The sequence below is a fragment of the Schistocerca serialis genome, chromosome 4 (genome assembly GCF_023864345.2).
Source record: "Schistocerca serialis cubense isolate TAMUIC-IGC-003099 chromosome 4, iqSchSeri2.2, whole genome shotgun sequence".
Classification (NCBI taxonomy): Eukaryota; Metazoa; Arthropoda; class Insecta; order Orthoptera; family Acrididae; genus Schistocerca; species Schistocerca serialis.
This window is the reverse complement of record NC_064641.1, coordinates 417799273-417820194: the sequence shown is the minus strand read 5'-3', so window position 1 is coordinate 417820194 and position 20922 is coordinate 417799273. Positions and strand designations below refer to the sequence as shown.

General features: G+C 52.8%; 1 pseudogene; it reads right to left on the bottom strand.

Moving 5' to 3' along the window:
- Positions 1-9250: 9250 nt before the first annotated feature.
- On the bottom strand, positions 9251-17514 carry LOC126475649 (large subunit ribosomal RNA; annotated as a pseudogene).
- Positions 17515-20922: the final 3408 nt, after the last annotated feature.

Here is a 20922-nt window from a genome sequence, read left to right as displayed (position 1 = left end):
GGGAGGGAGTAAGGGGAAAGGAAGCCATGGGGAAGAGGGGTGGAGGGAGGAGATGAGGGAAAAGGAAAGAGAAGGGAAGGGAAGAGAAGGGAGGGAGGGTGCCTAAAGGAAGGGACACCGAAAGTGGGGGGGTAGCAGGGTCAAAGTTGACTGGAGGGGTAGATGGAGGTGTGGAGGACATCATCTGGGAGGGGGAGCTGGTGGAAGCCACCTTGGGAGAGGGTATGGAGGGTTGAGAGATGGAGACCGGGTGGGATGTGGGAATACAGGCATGGCAGCGGGCAGGGGTGGGAGAGGATCGGGGAGACGAGCGGGTGAGGAGGTTCGAGTTTACGGGAGGTGTACAGGATCTGTATCCTTTCAAGGAAAAGGAGGAGGTGGGGGAAGGGGATGATATCGTACAGGATCCGCGTGGGGGAGGGGAGATGGATGCGATAGGCGAGGTGGAGAGCATGGCGTTCAAGGGTTTGGAGGGATTTATAAAAGGTAAGGGGGGCAGAGATCCAAGCCCAATGGGCATAACAAAGGATAGGGCGGATGAGGGATTTATAGGTGTGGCGGATGGTGGAGGGGTCCAGACCCCACGTACGGCCGGAGAGGAGCTTAAGGAGACTGAGTCAGGAGCGTGCCTGATATCACTCTTTTTTTTTCTTTATTGTGATTTTTATCACCTTACACAAGGCGGGCTGTCAGCAGCTGAGTACGCCGCTCTTCAGCCTTGAGATTTACAATAAATAATAAATAAAGGGGATACAGAGAATACATTCAAAATGGCGGGCAAAACAATGTAGACACCAAAAAACAAGAAACACGGAGCCGTTCACGCCTGACGAGAAAACGTCACTGACGCTAGTTGACACGGCGCACAAAACAGGGATGATGGCGATGGTACACGTGAACAGTGGCGGCGTTTCGGCGAACAAACACTAAACACAAACGAAGGCACACACACGAGACACTAATAGCGATGACCTCTGGCGCACGAATGTTCACTGTGCGTGTGCGAGTCCGGGGTCCTGCCAAGAGAGGAGGAGGACGCAGGGGAGTGGGAGAGCGAGAGGGGGGAGCAGAGATGCCACGGGTTGGGGAAATAAGGGAGGTAGGAAGGGGAGGGGAAGCCCGGGAGAAGAGGGGTGGAGGGAGGGGACGGGGGAAAAGGAAAGAGAAGGGAAGGGAAGAGAAAGGAGGGAGGGTGCCGAAAGGAAAGGACACCAGAAGTGGGGGGCAGGGTCAAAGTTGATAGGAGGGGTAGATGGAGGGGAGGAGGACATCATCAGGGAGGGGGAGCTGGTGGAAGTCAACTTGGAAGAGGGTAAGGAGGGTTGAGAGATGGAGACCGGTTGGGACGTGGGAATACAGGCGCGGCAGTGGGCGGGGGTGGGAGAGAATCGGGGAGACGAGCGGGTGAGGAGGATCGAGTTTACGGGTGATGTACAGGATCCGTATCCTTTCAAGGTAAAGGAGGAGGTGGGGGAAGGGGATGAGATCGTACAGGATCCGCGTGGGGGAGGGGAGACGGATGCGATAGGCGAGGAGGAGAGCATGACGTTCAAGGATTTGGATTGATTTATAATAGGTAGGGGGGGGGCAGAGATCCAAGCCGGATGGGCATAACAAAGGATCGGGCGGATGAGGGATTTATAGGTGTGAAGGATGGTGGAGGTGCCCAGACCCCACGTACAGGCTGAGAGGAGCTTAAGGAGACTGAGTTGGGAGCGCGCCTTGGCTTGGATTGTCCGGAGGTGGGGAGTCCAGGAGAGGCGGCGGTCGAGAGTGACGCCAAGGTACTTAAGGGTGGGAGTGAGGGCGATAGGACGGCCATAGATGGTGAGATAGAAATCAAGGAGGCGGAAAGAATGGGTGGTTTTGCCTACAATGGTCGCCTGGGTTTTGGAGGGATTGACCTTTAGCAACCACTGGTTGCACCAAGTGGTGAACCGGTCAAGATGGGATTGGAGAAGGTGTTGGGAGCGCTGCAGGGTGGGGGCAAGGGCAAGGAAGGCGGTTTTCATCGGCAAAAATGGAGAAGGTGGACGGGAGGTGACGGCGGCGGCATGTCCGCCGTGTACAAAAGGTACAGAAGGGGGGAGAGGATGGAGCCTTGGGGCACACCGGCAGAGGGGGAAAAAGGTGTAGGAATCTGTGTTATGGATGGTGACATAGGAAGGACGGCGGGAGAGAAAGGAGCCGATCAGACGGACGTAGTTAATGAGAAGGGCGAAGGTTTCGAGCTTCAAGAGGAGACCAGAATGCCAGACTCGGTCATAAGCACGTTCGAGGTCCAGGGAGGGGAAGATGGCGGAGCAACTGGAATTAAGCTGTTAAGACAGCAGATGACTGAGGTGAAGGAGAAGGTCGTCGGAAGAGAAGGACAGCCGAAAGCCAAACTGCGTAACGGGAAGGAGGCGGTGCTGGCGGAGATGATGGTGGATGTGTCAGGTGAGGATAGATTCCATGACCTTGCTGAAGACCAAGGTAAGGCTGGTGGGATGGTAGGAGGAGATGTCGGACGGCGGTTTGTCAGGTTTAAGGAACATGAGGATGTGGTAGGTTTTCCATAGGGCGGAGTAGTAACCGGTGGACAGGACTACATTGTAGAGCCTGGCAAGGGTGGGGAGGAAAGAGACAGGAGCTTCACGAAGGTGGCGGTAGGTGACACGACCGTGTCCAGGAGCGTTGTTGCGTTTTGTGCGGAGTGTAGCAATGAGATCCTGTGTAGTGATAGGGGCATTGAGTTCCGTGTGTGCAATGTTGTCCAAGTACTGGAAACCAGGAGCGAGGGGAGGGACAGAGGTGTCAGTTCGATCGCGGATATCCGGGAAGAGGGAGTAATCGAACTGGGGATCATTGGGGATGGAAAATACATCGGAGAGGTAGGAGGCAAAGTGATTGGCCTTACTAAGGGTGTCAGGGAAAGGGTGATCATCATGGAGAAGAGGATAGTAGGGGGAGGGTTTAGTTCCGATAAGGCGACGGAAGGGTGACCAGAACTTGGACGAGTTTATAGGTAGAGTAGCAGTTAAACGGGTGCATGTCTGTCGCCAGTCCCGGCGTTTCTTAGCCGCGAGAAAATTACGAATGTGTCGCTGGAGTTGCCGGTGGTGTCGTAGTGTGTCCGGGTCACGCATGCGGAGGAAGGCACGGTAGAGACGGCGGGTTTCACGGAGGAGGAGGACGGCCTGTGGGGGTAAGGTAGAACGGTGGGGGTGGATGGCGACAGTAGGGATGTGGGCCTCCACAGCCTCAGACAAGGTCTGCTGGAGAAAGGAGGCGGCATGGGTAACATCATCGGGGTGGTGGTAGGTGAGGTGGTGGCTATCGACCTGGGTGGAGAGGGTATCCCGGTAGACATTCCAGTTGGCACGGGAATAGTCATGGACGTACTTAGGGGGAGGGTCATGACGAGGGACGGAGCACGGCTACGACCGTCTGAAACGGTGAGGAGGACAGGGAGATGGTCGCTATCAACAGGCTTCAGGACATCCACCGTTATGCGGCCAAGGAGGTTGGGGGAGGAGAAAATAACATCGGGAGTGGAGTTGGATTCGGGACGGGTGTGCTGGGGGATGGGAATGAGGTCGCCTTGAAGGGAGGAGAGGAACCGATGCCACCGCCGTAACTGTGCAGCGGAACGTCTATGGATGTTGAGGTCGGCGGCGATCACGTAGGAGGAGAAGGTACAGTCGATGTGGGAGAGGAAATCGAAGGGAATAGGGGCGTTGGGGCGGACATAGATGGTGGCACAGGTAACAGTAAGGCCGGGGAAGAAGAGACTAAGAATCAGGTGTTTGGTTGGGTCGGGAAGGAGAGGTTGGAGCCAAACGGGGATCTGGCGATGGTGCCCAATGGCAACTCCGCCATGCGCAATTGGGAGGGGATTATTGGAGCGGTGGAGGAGGTAGGGCATAGTGTGGACGGTGTGGTGGGGTTGCAGGAAGGTTTCATTGAGGAGGAAGACGTCTTCGGGGTGGTTGGCAAGGGTGTGCAGGAAGATGTTCTTGTTGGCGGAAGGGAGCGGATGTTGTTGAAAAGAATACAGTGCTGCCGCGCCATGACAGGGATTTAAACGAGGGTGTCAAGACGAGAGAAGGTGAATGGGCCTGGTTGTTGGAGTAGGTGGCGTACATTTTGAGTTGGAAAACGGAACGGGCGGCGAGGGAGATCTGTTGGAGGGTGTGCGGGCGCTGAAAAGGATGAACATTCTGCAGGACAATGGTGAGGAATCTGATGATGTCCTCAGCGGTAGGGGGTGGGCGAAGGGAGTTGCCGGGAGGGGTGGGGGCGTCCAGAGGGCGGACAGGAACGGTGAGTTCAGGAGTGGTAGGAGGGCGTTGGGCCTTACACTTCTCGGAGTAGGTGGGATGACGGAGGTTACAGGTATTACAGGAGGGGGGCACTGGAGATTGGGGCACTGCCGTAAAAAGTGGGCTTGCCTACAGTGTGGGCAGGTGGGGTCCTCGCGGCACTCAGATGTTGGGTGCGCATTATACCACAAGCACCTTTGGCAGCGGAGGGATTGAGGAGGGGAACTTTATAACGCTGGTTAAAAAGGAGGGCACCCTACTTCAGGAGACGGTCTGTGGAGGGGGCGTGCTCAGAAAAAACCCGCATAATGCGGGTAGGGCTGGCAGTGTTGTGGATGCGGCGAACCGCACGCATCTCCAGATGGGGATGGGCCTGAAGTTCTGCCAACACCTCCTCCTCCGTGATCACCTGACTGAGCCGAGTGATCACGGTGGTGATGGTCGGTGGGCAACGCGGGGGTTGGGGTTGGCGGGAGGGAGGTGGGGAAGGAGCAGGGGTGAGGGAGGCATGAGGGCCAAGGCAGGTGACAGGGATGCGGGAAAGGAGGTCTGTGTGGAGGGTAGGGCTGGGGAAGGAAGTGAGTACCGAATCTCGGCGAGGAGTGAGGAGGGAGATGGGGGCACCAGGACAATTCTGGCGAAGGAAGGTTCTGGGCTTCAAGGAGGGAGGGATCAGGATGAGAGAGGAGGTAGCGGTAGGAGGAGGGGGTAGAGGAGGAGGAGGAGGGGGCAGGGCGTCAGGGGTGGGGAAAGGGGGACGAGGCGGAGCCTTTTTGGGAGCAGAGGGGGCAGGTGTGCCACTGGGGCGCTTGACGGCGGTGGAGGAGGTGTGGGGGATGGGACAACTGGAATGTGGCGGGAAGTGGCAGGTTCCGGGGTTGGAGTCAGCGCCGGAGATGGTGAGGGCGATGGTGAAGGCGATGGTGAAGACGATGACGAGGACGATGAAGGTGATGGGGAGAGTGGAGCGTGGGCCGTAGCCCGCCGGGCGACCACCCTGGCGGGAGCCGCAGAAACGGAAGGAGCAGAGGGAGGGAGTGGAGGGAAGGGATGAGAGGAGGCACGGGAGGGAGGAGCCGGGGATGGGGCGACAAAGAGGGAGGGCGAGGAGGGAGTGAGGATTGGGGGGATGGACAGAGGGGAGAGTGAAGCGGCACACCACGTGATAGTGGTGGCAGCAGTGGAGGTGGAGGTGTATATAATGGCAGTGGTGGTGGCTGTAGAAGAGGTGGTGGGGGTTGACATTATGATAAGGGGGAAAAAGCACAGTACTAGACAAAGGAGCAAATGAGAGACGGGCAGGACGACGAGAGAGACAGAGGAGAACGGGATGGAGAAAGACGAAGTAGACTGAGGCCTAATCCCCACTCTGCTGCCGCTGGGGGAGGGGGCGACCCGGCTGACTGGCTGGTGGGGACGCCTCTGCTGCTGCTGCTACTGCTGCTGGCAGATGGAGAGGGCAGCGAGGACCACTGCTGGCCACTGGCTGCGACCGCTGGTGACTGCGACAGCTAAGGGAAGCTGGATGGTAGCCGGTGGCTGTATCTGGCACAGGCGAGGACCGCTGCGTGCTGCTGGCGGGGACGCTGCTGGCTGCTGGCGTAGACCGCTACTGGATGCCGGCTGTTAGGCAGGAACCGCTGCTGGCCGCTGGACGCTGGCCACAGCCTGCTGACAGGAACCGCTGCTGGCTGCTGGCTGCTGGGACGCAGGCTGCAGGCTGCTGGCTGGAACCGCCTCTGGCTGCTGGCTGGACCGCTTCAGGGTGGCTGGCACCTGCAATACACCTATCGCTTCGATTAGAACCGAAAGGCCAATCGAAGGGCGGTATCCTTCCGGATTACTGCTGGAGATCTGATATCACTCTTCATTAAATGTAAGATAAAGGGATGGACTGCAGCTTAGGAGTGCGGGAATAGTCCGCCATTCATCCGCTGGAGTTGCGAGTTGGGCGGTGGGGGTGGCGTATGCACGGGTGCGAGTGGAGTGATTGTAGGTCGACCACTTTTATGGCAAGGCCACTGGATTTGGGGCACCTGTGGTGGAGAGACGGTGCAGGCTTTTTGCCTAGGGTCGTAAAATGGGCACTATGGGCGTCAGTGACGTCATAGTCGGCTTGGCGTCTCATAGATGGCGGTATCGTCGTTGGAGGCGAAGTGGAGGAGGTGATGTTTCAAGAGACTAACACATGGCGGTATTGTGTGCTAGACGTAGTGTTATCAGATTCTGGTAGATGGAGGTATAGCATGTGGTTTCGTCATATTTGGACAGATGGAGATACTGTGTTTCTGCAGTATGGTGGGCGCAGTTTCGTAGGATTCCTATCGATGGAGGTATCGTTTCTGGGCTGCATGTGAAAGTAGTTTCGTCACATTCTCATAAATGGCTTTTGCTGATGTCGTTGCGTCTCTTCCTCTCCCTGGACCTCGAACGTGCTTATGACCGTGTATGGCATTCCGGTCTCCTCTTCAAGCTCCAAACCTTCGCCCTTCCTCTTAACTACGTCCGTCTGATCGGCTCCTTTCTCTCCCGCCGTCCTTCCTATGTCACCATCCAAAACTCCGATTCCTACACCTTTTTCCCCTCTGCCGGTGTGCCCCAAGGCTCTGTCCTCTCCCCCCTTCTGTACCTTTTGTACACGGCGGACATGCCGCCGCTGTCACCACCCATCCACCTTCTCCAGTTTGCCTATGACACTGCCTTCCTTGCCTTTGCCCCCACCCTACAGCGCTCCCAACACCTTCTCCAATCCCATCTTGACCGGTTCACTGCTTGGTGCAACCAGTGGTTGCTCAAGATCAATCCCTCCAAAACCCAGGCGATCATTGTAGGCAAAACCACCCCTTCCTTCCGTCGCCTTGATTTCTACATCACCATCTATGGCCGTCCTATCGCCCTCACTCCCACCCTTAAGTACCTTGGCGTCACCCTCGACCGCCGCCTCTCCTGTACTCCCCACCTCTGGTCAATCCAAGCCAAGGCACGCTCCCGACTCGGTCTCCTCAAGCTCCTCTCGGGCCGTACGTGGGGTCTGGACCCCTCCACTATCCTCCACACCTATAAATCCCTCATCCGCCCTATCCTTTGTTATGCCCATCCGGCTTGTATCTCCGCCCCCCCCCCCTACCTTTTATAAATCCCTCCAAATCCTTGAACGTCATGCTCTCCGCCTCGCCTATCGCATCCGTCTCCCCTCCCCGACGCGGATCCTACACGATCTCATCCCCTTCCCCCACCTCCTCCATTTCCTTGAAAGGATATGGATCCTGTACACCATCCGTAAACTCGATCCTCCTCACCCACTCGGCTCCCCGATCCTCTCCCACCCCCGCCCGCTGCCGCGCCTGTATTCGCTCGTCCCACCCGGTATCCATCTCTCCACCCTCCTTACCCTCTCCCAAGGTGGCTTCCGCCAGCTCCCCCTCCCTGATGATGCCCTCGGCCCCTCCATATACCCCTCCTGCCAGCTGTGATCCTCCCACCCTCCTCCTGTGCTTGCTCCTCTGGGCACCCTCCCTCCCTTCTCTCCCTTTTCACTCCCTCCTTCCTTTCTCCCCCCTCCTCCCCTGGGCCTCCCCTCCCCTGTCCCTCTCTTCCTGCACCCGTCTCCTCAGCCATTGGCATCCTTTTTCTCCCCTCTCCCCCATCTCACCCCTGTTCTCCTCTTGGCATGTCCCCGGACTCGCACACGCTCAGCGGACATTCGCGCGCCGGAGATCAGCACCATCAGTGTTTCGTGTGTGCCGTCATGTTTAGTGTTCAGTGTTTCACCGTCACACTCCATCGTTCACCAGTGCCATCGTCTTCTTCAGTGTTTGTGCGTCGTATCAACAGTTTGTAGTGTGGATTATCGTCGAGTGTGAACGGCTTCGTGTTTGTCTTTCTGTGTCTACTGTTTTATTGCCCACCGTTCTGTAACTTATGTGTCTTTTCAGTGTTTCTTCTCTTTGAGTATCCTCTGGCCGAAGAGCGGCGCTGTATGCCGCTGCCAGCCTACCTGATTGTTGAGGTGTTAAAATCACAATAAAGTAAAAACAAAAAAAAAGTCGTTGCGTCAGAGTCCGATAGATGGCAGTATGGTGTCGTCACGAAAGAGACAAGTGATTAGCGTGGGTATTTCACAGATGGCGGTATCGTCCGTTTTTGGGATGTTTATTGTGGACGTTGATGTTGTGACTACGAGAGGGCGCGCGCTAATGCGTCGTCTATGTAACATACGTCGGTGTCATGCGGCCATTATCTCTTTATTTATATGTCATTTATTTATTGCTGTTACCTACTTGGTTTATTTATTTATATCCTTATTTATCTGTGTCTAGTTTATGTCTTCTGTGATTTCGTTTACGTCCCTACAATACTGCGTTTCCTTACTATTACGTTTCTTGCGTAACTATACACACACATCGGTCGCCTACAGACTTATCACCACAGAAACTAACCGCCCTGTGGACTTGCCAACGACACACCCTATCCCAAGTGTATTTTCTTACAAAACATCATGTGTTATTATATTTTATTTCACATTCATGGTGGACAGGTATTTTAGTTCAACGAACTGTGGTGTACGCTATGTTACCACACGTCTCTGGGGATGACGAAAACGCACCATTGCCTGACGGGCACCCACCCGACACCGCTGCCTCCATGCAACGCTCCGACCAGTGGGCCGACACCGCCCGTCTGGCACCCATCCACGCCCGGCCGCCGCCGCCTGCCCCACCGCTCCCGCGCGTACGGAGGCGGCACCCGTCGCAGCGCCCTCTCCAGTGGCAAGGATCCCACAAACCCACAAACCGATATGCCTAAGCCCGCCGCACCCAATGCAGCGCCATTGGTGCGGTGCGACCGCACAAACCGATACGCCCAGAGGTATGAAACACAAAATATAAGCAAGAGGGCACACGTGCTCCTGGCGCCTTGCCGCGGGGGTCTCGTCTCGCGACAAGACGGATCCCCGAAGCTAGGGCTGAAACTCAACAGATCGCAGTGTGGCAACTGCTCTACCGAGTACAACACCCCGCCCGGTAGCTAAGTCGTCTGCAGATGATTCCGAGTCCCGACATCGCAATATAGACACCCATGGTCGACCGGTAGAGGCAGGGCGGTGCTGGGAACAGATCCCAGACAGCGCCGCCCGAGTGCCCCGTCCGGCAAACAAGTTGGGCCTGTATGGTGGGGCGCCACGTGGCTCGACCGTGCTTAGTAGTCACGTGTTTTCGAGCCTTTCGATCCTCGGGACTCCTTAGCAATATCGTTGCCACAGTGATTAGACAGGATTCGGCCTTAGAGGCGTTCAGGCTTAATCCCACAGATGGTAGCTTCGCACCACCGGCCGCTCGGCCGAGTGTGTGAAACTAATGTCCGAACCTGCGGTTCCTCTCGTACTGAGCAGGATTACTATCGCAACTACACGATCATCAGTAGGGTAAAACATACCTGTCTCATGACGGTATAAACTCAGCTCACATTCTCTATTAGTGGGTTAACAATCCAACGCTTTGCGAATTCTGCTTCGCAATGATAGGAAGAGCCAACATCGAAGGATCAAAAAGCGAAGTCGCTATAAACGCTTGGCCACCACAAGCCAGTTATCTGTGTGGTAACGTTTCTGACACCCCTTGCTGGAATCTCTACAAGCCAAAGTAATCAATAGGCCATACTTTCGCAGTCCCTATGCATATTGAACATCGGGATCGAGCCAGCTTTTGCCCTTTTGCACTATGCGAGTTTTCTGTCCTCGCTGAGCTGGCTTAAGGACACCTGCGTTATTCTTTGTAAAATGTACCGCCCCAGTCAAACTCCCCACCTGGCAGTGTCCTCGAATCAGATCACGCGAGGGAGTAAACTGCGCCGTACACGCGGACGTGCCGACGCACACGAGACGCACGGCACGCGCAGGCTTGTACCCACACGCACTGCATGCTATAGCGCACGGACACGGAGCCGAGGCGCGAACGCAACCCTAACACGCTTGGCTCGAGAACACCGTGACGCGGGGTTATTATACCACGACGCACGCGCTCCGGCTAACCGAGTAAGTAAAGAAACAATGAAAGTAGTGGTGTTTGACCGGCGATGTTGCCATCTACCACTTATGCTACACCTCTCATGTCACTTCACAGTGCCAGACTAGAGTCAAGCTCAACAGAGTCTTCTTTCCCCACTAATTTATCCAAGCCCGATCCCTTGGTAGTGGTTTCGCTAGATAGTAGATAGGGACAATTTTTTTTCCAAATTTATGAAACATGCATTACCCACTTTCTGACACTTTTGAGTGAATGTATTGAAACTAACTATCTCTGCTATTAGTACTACAGAGGTGATTTATTAATGCATGCACACTATCTATTTATTAAGCAACATTGTACTATATATGAATGATTGGCCTCTTAGCCTCTCTGGAAGCTTCCCAGAGAGTTGCCCGACCCTAGCCGCATGGAGGCAGGCCGCTACAACTAGAAGAAACCACTCCATTTATACTAATGATTTATTTCCCCTCTCCACCATATTGATCTAACTACAATTACTAGCTACTACAATTCAAAGACTTAATCAAACGTAGTATTTACATATTTACAATTGTGCATTAGATCTGAAGCGCATTTACTCTCTCCCAACGTCGGTTCGCTGGTCCTCCCCATAGATTTTATTCCCCAATTTTGCGAGATTGCTAAACAATTCGCCATTTGTCAATATATCATTTATATTCCTTGTCTGCAGAAGCTGTCTCTCAACTGAGACAGCCTGTTCGTATATTGGACACTCAAACACTGTGTGTTCTGGCGATCCTTCGTGGGCACCACAGTCACACTCCGGTGTTGCCCTATTCCCTATTTTATGCAAGTACGTGGGATGGGGACCGTGGCCTGTAAGGAAGTGAACTAGGCCCTGTGAGGGCTTCAATGTCTTGTTCCTTAGTCTTTCCGTTACTGTGGGTAGAAACCCATGGGCACTACGGCCTGTACTGGACCCATCCCATTCGTCCTGCCAAATGTCAAGCATTTTTTCTCGAATAGATTTGACGCTTCCCAGAGGAGTGCGCATTATATTTTGTGCCATGTCGATGTTCTGTTTGCACAGCCAGTAGGAGGCTGCGTGCTGCCTTATTATCGGGTCTAGTGGACATAGACCCATAATTACCAACAGTGCATGTGTTGGACTTGTGTTGAATGCTCCAATGCATCTCAACAGAACGTTCCTCAGTATTCGCCTGACAGCAGGGGCAGGCCACACCTGAGATAACCTGTAGGCCCACACACTGCATGCGTGCGCTACTATTGGTGCCAATATACTGTTATGATAGATATTTATTGCTTTTGATGGCAAATGAAATCTTTTTTGTCCAATTGATAATATCTTATTGAACAGAGCTAAAGACTGTCGTTATTTGCTCAATATGCGGAATGAAACTCCAATTCTCATCTAGATATACCCCTAGGTAACGGGCATATCTCTGTCACGACACCGCCTGGCCATTAATTCTGACTGTTGGGTCCCTACTTAACTTGCCTTTTAAGAGCATATATAGTGATTTTTGAGGTGCAATAGACATTTTAGTATTCTCACACCAGTTTGTTAACAATCCAATAGCCAGTAGTGATCGATCTTCAATCACATTGCGAGTGTCACCTTCCACTACAATTTTGAGATCATCCACATAAGCAACGACACACAGAACGGCAGTATTTCCCTGCAGGACGTTCAACAATGGTTCCATGTTGATATCCCAGAAAATGGGACCACACACCGATCAGCTCAAAAGCTCCTCCACAGCTTCATCAATGTTTCCTATGTCCTCTCCAAACTCTGGAGGACTGAACACCTGCACGAGTCGGTCCCAGTCTGTCTGAGCATAATTAAACCGTTCCACCCACTCGCCTGGCACATCCGCGATGGTTGTCGCTATTTAAAATGTTATACAGTTATGATCACTGACAGTCAAGTGTTCTCTTACTTGCCAGTTATGGACGTGGGGTGCTGTACTCTCGCTTGCAAGTGTGACATCGATACTTGACGTTACTCCGGCCCTCCCTGAGTGGGTTGGGGGGTTCCCAGGCAAGTTTAGCACATGCTTGTGCATTTCCATTATCAAATCAACAATCTCCGCACCCCTACCGTCCTGTACATCACTGTGCGATAGAGGGGACTTAGCATTGGAATCTAGAACTACAATTATAGCCTGCCTGGCTAAAACTCTTAGTATCCAATGCAACTGATCAAGATAAATCTTGATGTCATGTCTGAATTGGCAGTAGACGTTAACAACGTACATACTGTAAGACAACAAATTGAGTTGTACATCCGTAATATGCTCGGTACAGAATTGACTTAATATCGTAGTTTTTAAAGTTTTGTTCAATATTACAATTGCACTCGTGGGGTTGCCACCCGAGGAAATCACTTGTGCTGTTGCAGGAAAGCCAGGGACTCGACCCGCACAGGAGTTCGGTTCTTGTATCAGAAGAACATCTATTTGTTCTTGTTCCACTAGTTTCCTTAGCTCATGCGCAACCATCTGGCCGCGCTTTTCGTTTACTTGTACCATTTTAAACATCTCCGTAATCTGTTCTTTGTATAAGTCTATGTAAGAATATCTTGTGGGTTGGACAATCTTTAGGTCCACCACACTTACGGCCTCGACTTGTGCATGGTACACATACTGCTGCTTTGTCCTTATTAGGACAGCCTTTCTTAATATGCCCAGACACACCACAGTGGCCGCATATGACATCGGGTTGCGTACAATACTTATTAGTATGATTTATGTCCTGGCACTTGGTGCATCGTGGCACCGCCAGGTAATGTTTTATGTTCAATGCAGAGTAGCCAACATACAACCGACCCACTCTCATTAGTAATTTCCATAAATTTTGGCGAGATTTCTACCACGTGGTGTACTGTTAACTTATCACGTGGACCTACTTTGAAGTGTAACTTGAACTATTCGTCAAATTCTCCTCTTGACATGTTCACATCAAAATTTTGTGTATATATTGCGTCAACCACATTGTCTGTTGTCATGAATGTCGGTACATCATACAGACACATCAAAGGTCGACTTGCGTGGAGATTCACACTTCACTTTGTTACTTAATTGTTCATTGTTTAGTATCTTTTGACAGTCCTCTTTTGAGGCCGTTTCTACTATCAGCACGTTCTTTGCAGTACGAACGTTGTTTATGTTTATCTTATCCTTCTTCGGATCAATGCACTTCTCAAATGCTGACTTAACAGCCTTAATGTCATCGCCCAGTTTAGGTTTTATGAAAACTGTAGGAGTAACTTTTTTTAAGTTCCCTGTATAGTTTCTTTCGTTGTCGGTGCCTTAGCCACTGGAGCTCTTGGAACCGCAGCATAAGTCCGGGCCGGTTAACCTCTGAGTCTTTCATTTTCCTTTTCTAGTTCAGTTACCCTACCCTCTAACTGAGAGTGGGCGATTGCTCAGTTGGCTACAAAGTCCCTAATATGATTGATAGCATAATTGCTTATCTCTCCATTTTTAATGCTCATATCCAGTATTCTTAGGAATTTCGCGTGCCACTCAGCGACAGATATATTCTCGAGGCTCGATACTTCACCAGTACCTAACGCATTAACACTGTCTTGATTTTCAGCCATTGTTGAATAATTAGAGAGTGAAAAAATGAAGGCCTGTCTCTTGCCCCACACCGGCCTCTCTGGCATGGGGGGAGGCTATATGCAGCTTGATCACCAGTAACACCCCTTGACCAAGAGCTATCAATAACTGAGCTGCCAGGTTTAGCACGCCGAGGGTACAGCACACTAGCCACACCACCACAGTTTTCACCCGCTCCCTTATCGGCGAATGCCACCTGCAATCAGGGAGAGCAGATTCACCCTCCGTCCTTCGCCCCTACTAGGCCAGTTTCCCACCAAAGGCCAAGGCCCCAGTCCTACTCAGGTGCTGGGCCGGTCCCCCAGACGTTCAGAGGTCTGGACCCATCTAACCTGACTGCGGACATGTCACCACACCCCAGCTTGGCAGATCATGCCTTGGAATCCAAGATAAGGCGAGTGGCCTTCACCGACTTGGGGCAGGATCCCACCACAGCAAATGCAGCCATCAGAACCAGTGTACCAGTTGTTCAGCACACTGTCGCGACCCTACCCTACAGTTGACCAAAGGCTTAACAGCTCCACCTCAAGAAGGCAGGTAAGAGCACTTGAGAAGGAGAGGCTGTTTGAGACGCATCCTTCCCCACACTGCCTTTCGCCAACCGAGAGCCCGCACAGCTTGAGGGCCCATAGTATGAGACAGCTGGAGCTCATGTATAGGGACAGTGGGATTTTGGCATATGGGATACCACTCTTGTAGCACCGATCGACGTATTCAATAAAGCATTCCAGCAAGAGAGTTATAGTTAATCCCGCCGTTTACCCGCGCTTGCTTGAATTTCTTCACGTTTACAGTCAGAGCACTGGGCAGAAATCACATTGCGTCAAAACCAGCTAGGGCCATCGCAATGCTTTGCTTTAATTAGATAGTCGGAATCACACAGTCTGTGCCAGTTCTGAGCTGATCGTTGAATGGCGGCCGAAGAAGATCTGCACACCCGCGCGCTCCCTTAGGACACGCTAAGGAGGACGCATTCTACCAGCAAGGAAGATCCATGGGAGGCCTAGGCATGGGACCGAGCTCAGATCCCACACGCAGGTTGAAGCATTGGGGCGCGAACGGGGCGCAGGTGCGCGCATCCTGCACCGCCAGCCAGTACGAGGCCGACCAATGGCGAGAGCAGACCACTCCCGCGCTACACGCCCGCACTTACTGGCACCCCTACGGCACTCACATCGCCCAGGCCCAGCACGTTAGCGCTAACACACTTCCCGACCAAGCCTGACATGCCCCAATCCTCAGAGCCAATCCTTATCCCAACGTTACAGACTCAATTTGCCGACTTCCCTTACCTACATTATTCTATCGACTAGAGTCTCTTCATCTTGGAGACCTGCTGCGGATAAGGGTATGAACTGGCGCGACACCTCCACGTGGCCCTCTCCCGGATTTTCAAGGTCCGACGGGAAGATGGGAACACCGCCGCAACTGTGGTGCTCTTCGTGTTCTAAACACTACGTCCCTGCTAGAGGATTCCAGGGAACTCGAACGCTCATGCAGAAAAGAAAACTCTACCCCAATCTCCCGAGGGCGTTTCTGGGTCCTTTTGGGTTCCCCGGAGGAGGATCTCTAAAAGAGGGGCCCGACTTGTATCGGTTCCGCTGCCGGGTTCCGGAATAGGAACCAGATCCCCTTTCGCCCAATGGGGGCCAGCACAAAGTGCGTCATGCTATGACGGCCCCCATCAACATCGGATCAACATAGGGCTAAGGATCGACTGACTCGTGTGCAGTGGCTGTTCACATGAATCCCTTCTCTGTGTCAGTCCTCCAGGCCTCGCTGGAGTATTTGCTACTACCACCAAGATCTGCACCGACGGCGGCTCCAGGCAGGCTGACGTCAAGACACTTCTACGCCCACCGCCGCGACCCTCCTACTCGACAGGGCTTCGCGGCCGGCCGCAAGGACCGGCCATGACTGCCAGACTGACGGCCGAGTATAGGCACGACGCTTCAGCGCCATCCATTTTCAGGGCTAGTTGCTTTGGCAGGTGAGTTGTTACACACTCCTTAGCAGATTTCGACTTCCATGGCCATCATCCTGCTGTCTTAAGCAACCAACGCCTTTCATGGTTTCCCATGAGCGTCGATTCGGGCGCCTTAACTCGGCTTTTGGTTCATCACACAGCGCCAGTTCAGCTTACCAAAAGTGGCCCACTTGGCACTCCTATCCGAGTCGTTTGCTCGCGGCTTCAGCATGTCAAGCAAGCCAGAGATCTCACCCATTTAAAGTTTGAGAATAGGTTGAGGTCGTTTCGGCCCCAAGGCCTGTAATCATTCACTTTACCAGATAAGACTCGTACGAGCACCAGCTATCCTAAGGGAAACTTCGGAGAGGACCAGCTACTAGATGGTTCGATTAGTCTTTCGCCCCTATACCCAGCTCCGACGATCGATTTGCACGTCAGAACCGCTACAGACTACCATCAGGGATTTCCTCTGACTTAGTCCTGGACAGGCATAGTTCACCATCTTTTGGGTCCCAACATGTACACTCTAGGTCCACCTCACCTCGCAATGAGGACGAAACACCCGTGAGTGCGAAGGCTGCAACCCCGTGAAAGGCGGGGAAGCCCCATCCTGCCTCGGCCCGCGCAAGGCGAGACCTTCACTTTCATTACGCCTTTAGGTTTTGTACAGACCAATGACTTGCGCACATGTTAGACTTCTTGTCCCGTGTTTCAAGACGGGTCGTGAAATTGTCCAAAGCTGAAGCGCCTGTAACGAGAGCGATTATTCCGCCCAAGAGCATCCCGAGCCAACAGCGGCGCAGGTCCAGTGCCAGGGCAGGTGGGTCCTTTGCAGGAAGAACCGCGCGCGCTTGCCGGTAGCCCGAGCGCCCAAAGGGCTAATCGACTCCTCCAGATATACAGCCGAGCTGCCAGCCAGAACACCGGGGCTCTGCCCAACAGACGCGAACGGAGGCCAGCAGAAGGGCACGTTGCGCACCCGGGCTGTAGGCCGGCACCCAATGGGCGGCGAAGTCCTGCTAGGGGGAAGTGAGGCCCACCGCACACCGGAATGGCCCCACACCGCAGCGAGTGGAAAGACAACTGGACACGACCCCGCCGCGGATTGCTCCGCATGGGCGCGTATTCCCAACTGCCGAGGGCGGGCGCCAGTGGCCGGATGGGCGTGAATTTCACCCACTCGACTATTCGGACTTCTCCCGTTTACCCCAAAACGGTTTCACGTACTTTTCAACTTTCCTTCACGGTACTTGCTCGCTATCGGTCTCGTGGTCATATTTAGTCTCAGATGGAGTTTACCACCCACTTGGAGCTGCACTCTCAAGCAACCCAACTCGAAGGACACGTCCCGCCGACGCTCGCACCGGCCGCTACGGGCCTGGCACCCCCTACAGGCCATGGCCTCATTCAAGTCGGACTTGGGCTCAGCGCGAGGCGTCGGGGTAGTAAACCCTCCCAAACACCACATGCCACATGCCACATGGGGTCGGTGCTGGATTCTTCCCTGTTCGCTCGCCTCTACTGGAGGAATCCTAGATAGTTTTTTTCCCTCTGCTTAGTAATATCCTTAAATTTAGCGGGTAGTCTCGCCTGCTCTGAGGTCGTTCTACGATGTGTCGCACGCCACACCGCCAGCCGGCTGTGCACGCTACCGAGACATTACCGGAATGCGAACCAACATGCGATGGGGGCGCATCGGAAGTTTAAGGAGACGCGGCCGGCCTCACATGTGGCCACGGCACTCCCAGGTCTCTGAAGCGGGACAAACGCCTCGCGCTTCGGTATACGTAGCCAACCCTCAACCAGACGTGGCCTGGGTACGGAATCCATGGACCGCAATGTGCGTTCGAAACATCGAAGTTCATGTGTCCTGCAGTTCACATGTCGACGCGCAATTTGCAGCGTTCTTCGTCGACCCACGAGACGAGTGAGCCACCGTCCTGGGTGATCTTTTTTAGTTTCTACTTTCTCTTTCAAGACAGTTGCATAGGCGGGACTGAGGCGTTTGACCGCCCCTGTTCCAGTATTTTGTCCAACAGCCTCACGGCCGATGGGCGTCGAACGGCTCCACACAGGAGCGGACAGGCATTCGGGCGAAAGTCATTCAAAACCGGCGCTAGGCGCCAGGTGCCACAGGCCAGCCGCTCCAGAGCTTCAGCGCTCGTACCACACAACATTTCAGTTAGTTTTGAGAAGCACGCATGCTTCCGCATGCGGCGCACGGCTACTGCCGTACAGGTAGCGTGTTGCGCGACACGACACGCACATCGAAAGATATGCAGTCTAGTCGGTAATGATCCATCCGCAGGTTCACCTATGGAAACCCTGTTACGACTTTTACTTCCTCTAAATGATCAAGTTTGGTCATCTTTCCGGTAGCATCGGCAACGACAGAGTCGATGCTGTGTACCAGTCCGAAGACCTCACTAAATCATTCAATTGGTAGTAGCAACAGGCGGTGTGTACAAAGGGCAGGGACGTAATCAACGCGAGCTTATGACTCGCGCTTACTGGGAATTCCTCGTTCATGGGGAACAATTGCAAGCCCCAATCCCTAGCACAAAGGAGCTTCAGCGGGTTACCCCCACCTTTCGGCTAGGCAGACACGCTGATTCCTTCAGTGTAGTGCACGTGCGGCCCAGAACATCTAAGGGCATCACAGACCTGTTATAGCGTAATCTCATGCGGCTAGAAGCCGCCTGTCCCTTTAAGAATAAGAGCTATCAATCTGTCAATCCTTCTGGTGTCCGGGCCTGGTGAGGTTTCCCGTGTTCTGTCAAATTAAGTCGTAGGCTCCACTCCTGGTGGTGCCCTTCCGTCAGTTCCTTAAAGTTTCAGCTTTGTAACCATACTTCCCCCAGAACCCAAAAGCTTTGGTTTCCCGGAGGTGCCTGCCGAGTCATCTGAGGAACTGTGGCGGATCGCTGGCTGGCATTGATTATGGTTAGAACTAGGGCGGTATCTGATCGCCTTCGAACCTCTAACTTTCGTTCTTGATTAATGAAAACATACCTGGCAAATGCTTTCGCTACTGTTCATCTTGTGACGATCCAAGAATTTCACCTCTAACGTCGCAATACGAATGTTCCCGCCTGTCCCTATTAATCATTACTTCGGGTTCCGAAACCAACAAAATAGAACCGAGGTCCTATTCCATTATTCCATGCACACAGTATTCAGGCGTGCTTGCCTGCTTTAAGCACTCTAATTTGCTCAAAGTAAACGTGCCGGCCCACCGAGACACTCAATAAAGAGCACCCTGGTAGGATTTCAACTGCGTCCACCTCGGGACGCTCGAGCAAACACGAGGCAGTCGCACGCCTTCGGTTCGCCCCACGTCCCACGATACATGCCAGTTAAACACCGACGGGCGGTGAACCAACAGTGTAAGACACAAATCCAAATAGCAGCTTTTTAACTGCAACAACTTTGATATACGGTATTGGAGGTGGAATTACCGCGGCTGCTGGCACCAGACTTGCCCTCCAATAGATACTCGTTAAAGGATTTAAAGTGTACTCATTCCGATTACGGGGCCTCGGAAGAGTCCCGTATCGTTATTTTTCGTCACTACCTCCCCATGCCGGGACTGGGTAATTTGCGCACCTGCTGCCTTCCTTGGATGTGGTAGCCGTTTCTCAGGCTCCCTCTCCGGAATCGAACCCTGATTCCCCGTTACAAGTTACAACCATGGAAGGAGCAGAATCTACCGTCGACAGTTGATAAGGCAGACATATGAAAGATGCATCGCCGGTACGAGGACAGTGCGGTCAGCCCAAAGTTTTTCAGAGTCACCAAGGCAAACGGACCGGACGAGCCGACCGGTTGGTTTTCATCTAATAAAAGCGTTCCTTCCATCTCCGGTCGGGATTCTGTTCTTTTTTTTATCTTTATTTGATCATTATCATGATACAATGTAACCTACTACCTAAATACATTAGTAGGTCCTATTTTTAACTATTTCTATATTCTATCTGCAGCTATTATTATGTTTAACACTACAGGTTTCTACTATAATCCATCACCACTATGGGGGTTATTCTACTATACTATACTATGTTATTATTTATCTAGTGTTACATTGATTTTAGCTTCTATTGTTAGGGTAGTACTTGCAGATGGTTATTATTATTATGACTACTCTACCTGCAGCGTTACAAGTGCCAGAGTTACAAGTGCCAGAGTAAGATACAAACCTAATTTTTTGGCCATTCCCACTGAGCTAATCTCAGTGGGAGTGCCCCTGGCACTGGGCTGGCTGTTGACGTGGTCGCTGCAGTTCTATGCTATAACTATTATCCTAGTTTGAACCAATAACTAACCTTATATCTAATGTCATAATTGGTGCATAGTCAGGTCCGGTGGTGATGTACTACCCCCAACCTATTCCGAAAACCTGGCGGATTCCAGCCGTAGGGCGGCTGGCCAAGTACGCGTCCCAGCGGAACAGGGGTTTGTACATGACGAGTCTGGTAGTTATTTATTGATTGTTGCTTAAATATCCTATGAGGACTTTGCCTGAGATTACGTCTGTCAGATGATTCAAGACGTTGAAAGCGCTTTCATGCCTGAGCAAGTGGTGTGTGTCGTTATTCGGCAGTTGTTCCCTAAATTGTTGTGCAACATCGTCGAAGAGGGGACACTCGTACACCACATGGTCTGAAGTGCCCTGCACTGTTCCACAGTCACACGCTGATGTTGCCCTTTTCCCGAACCGACAGAGATATGTCGGGTAGGGTCCATGCCCAGTAAGAAAGTGCAGCAAGCCCCTTGTGGGTTTGATGTAGGTGAGTTTTAGGCGTTCCTGTATGTTTGGAAGCAGCTCGTGTGTTCTTCGGCCAGCCTCATCACTATCCCAGTTTTCCTGCCGTAATTCCATTCCCCTTCTTTTGATGCGTTGTTTATCCCCTACTTATATCCCCATGATTTCTTCTATTTTTTCTCTTCTATTCTTCTTTATCCAATACCAGGTGGCCTGTTCCCTAATTTTTATGTCCAAAGGACATAACCCC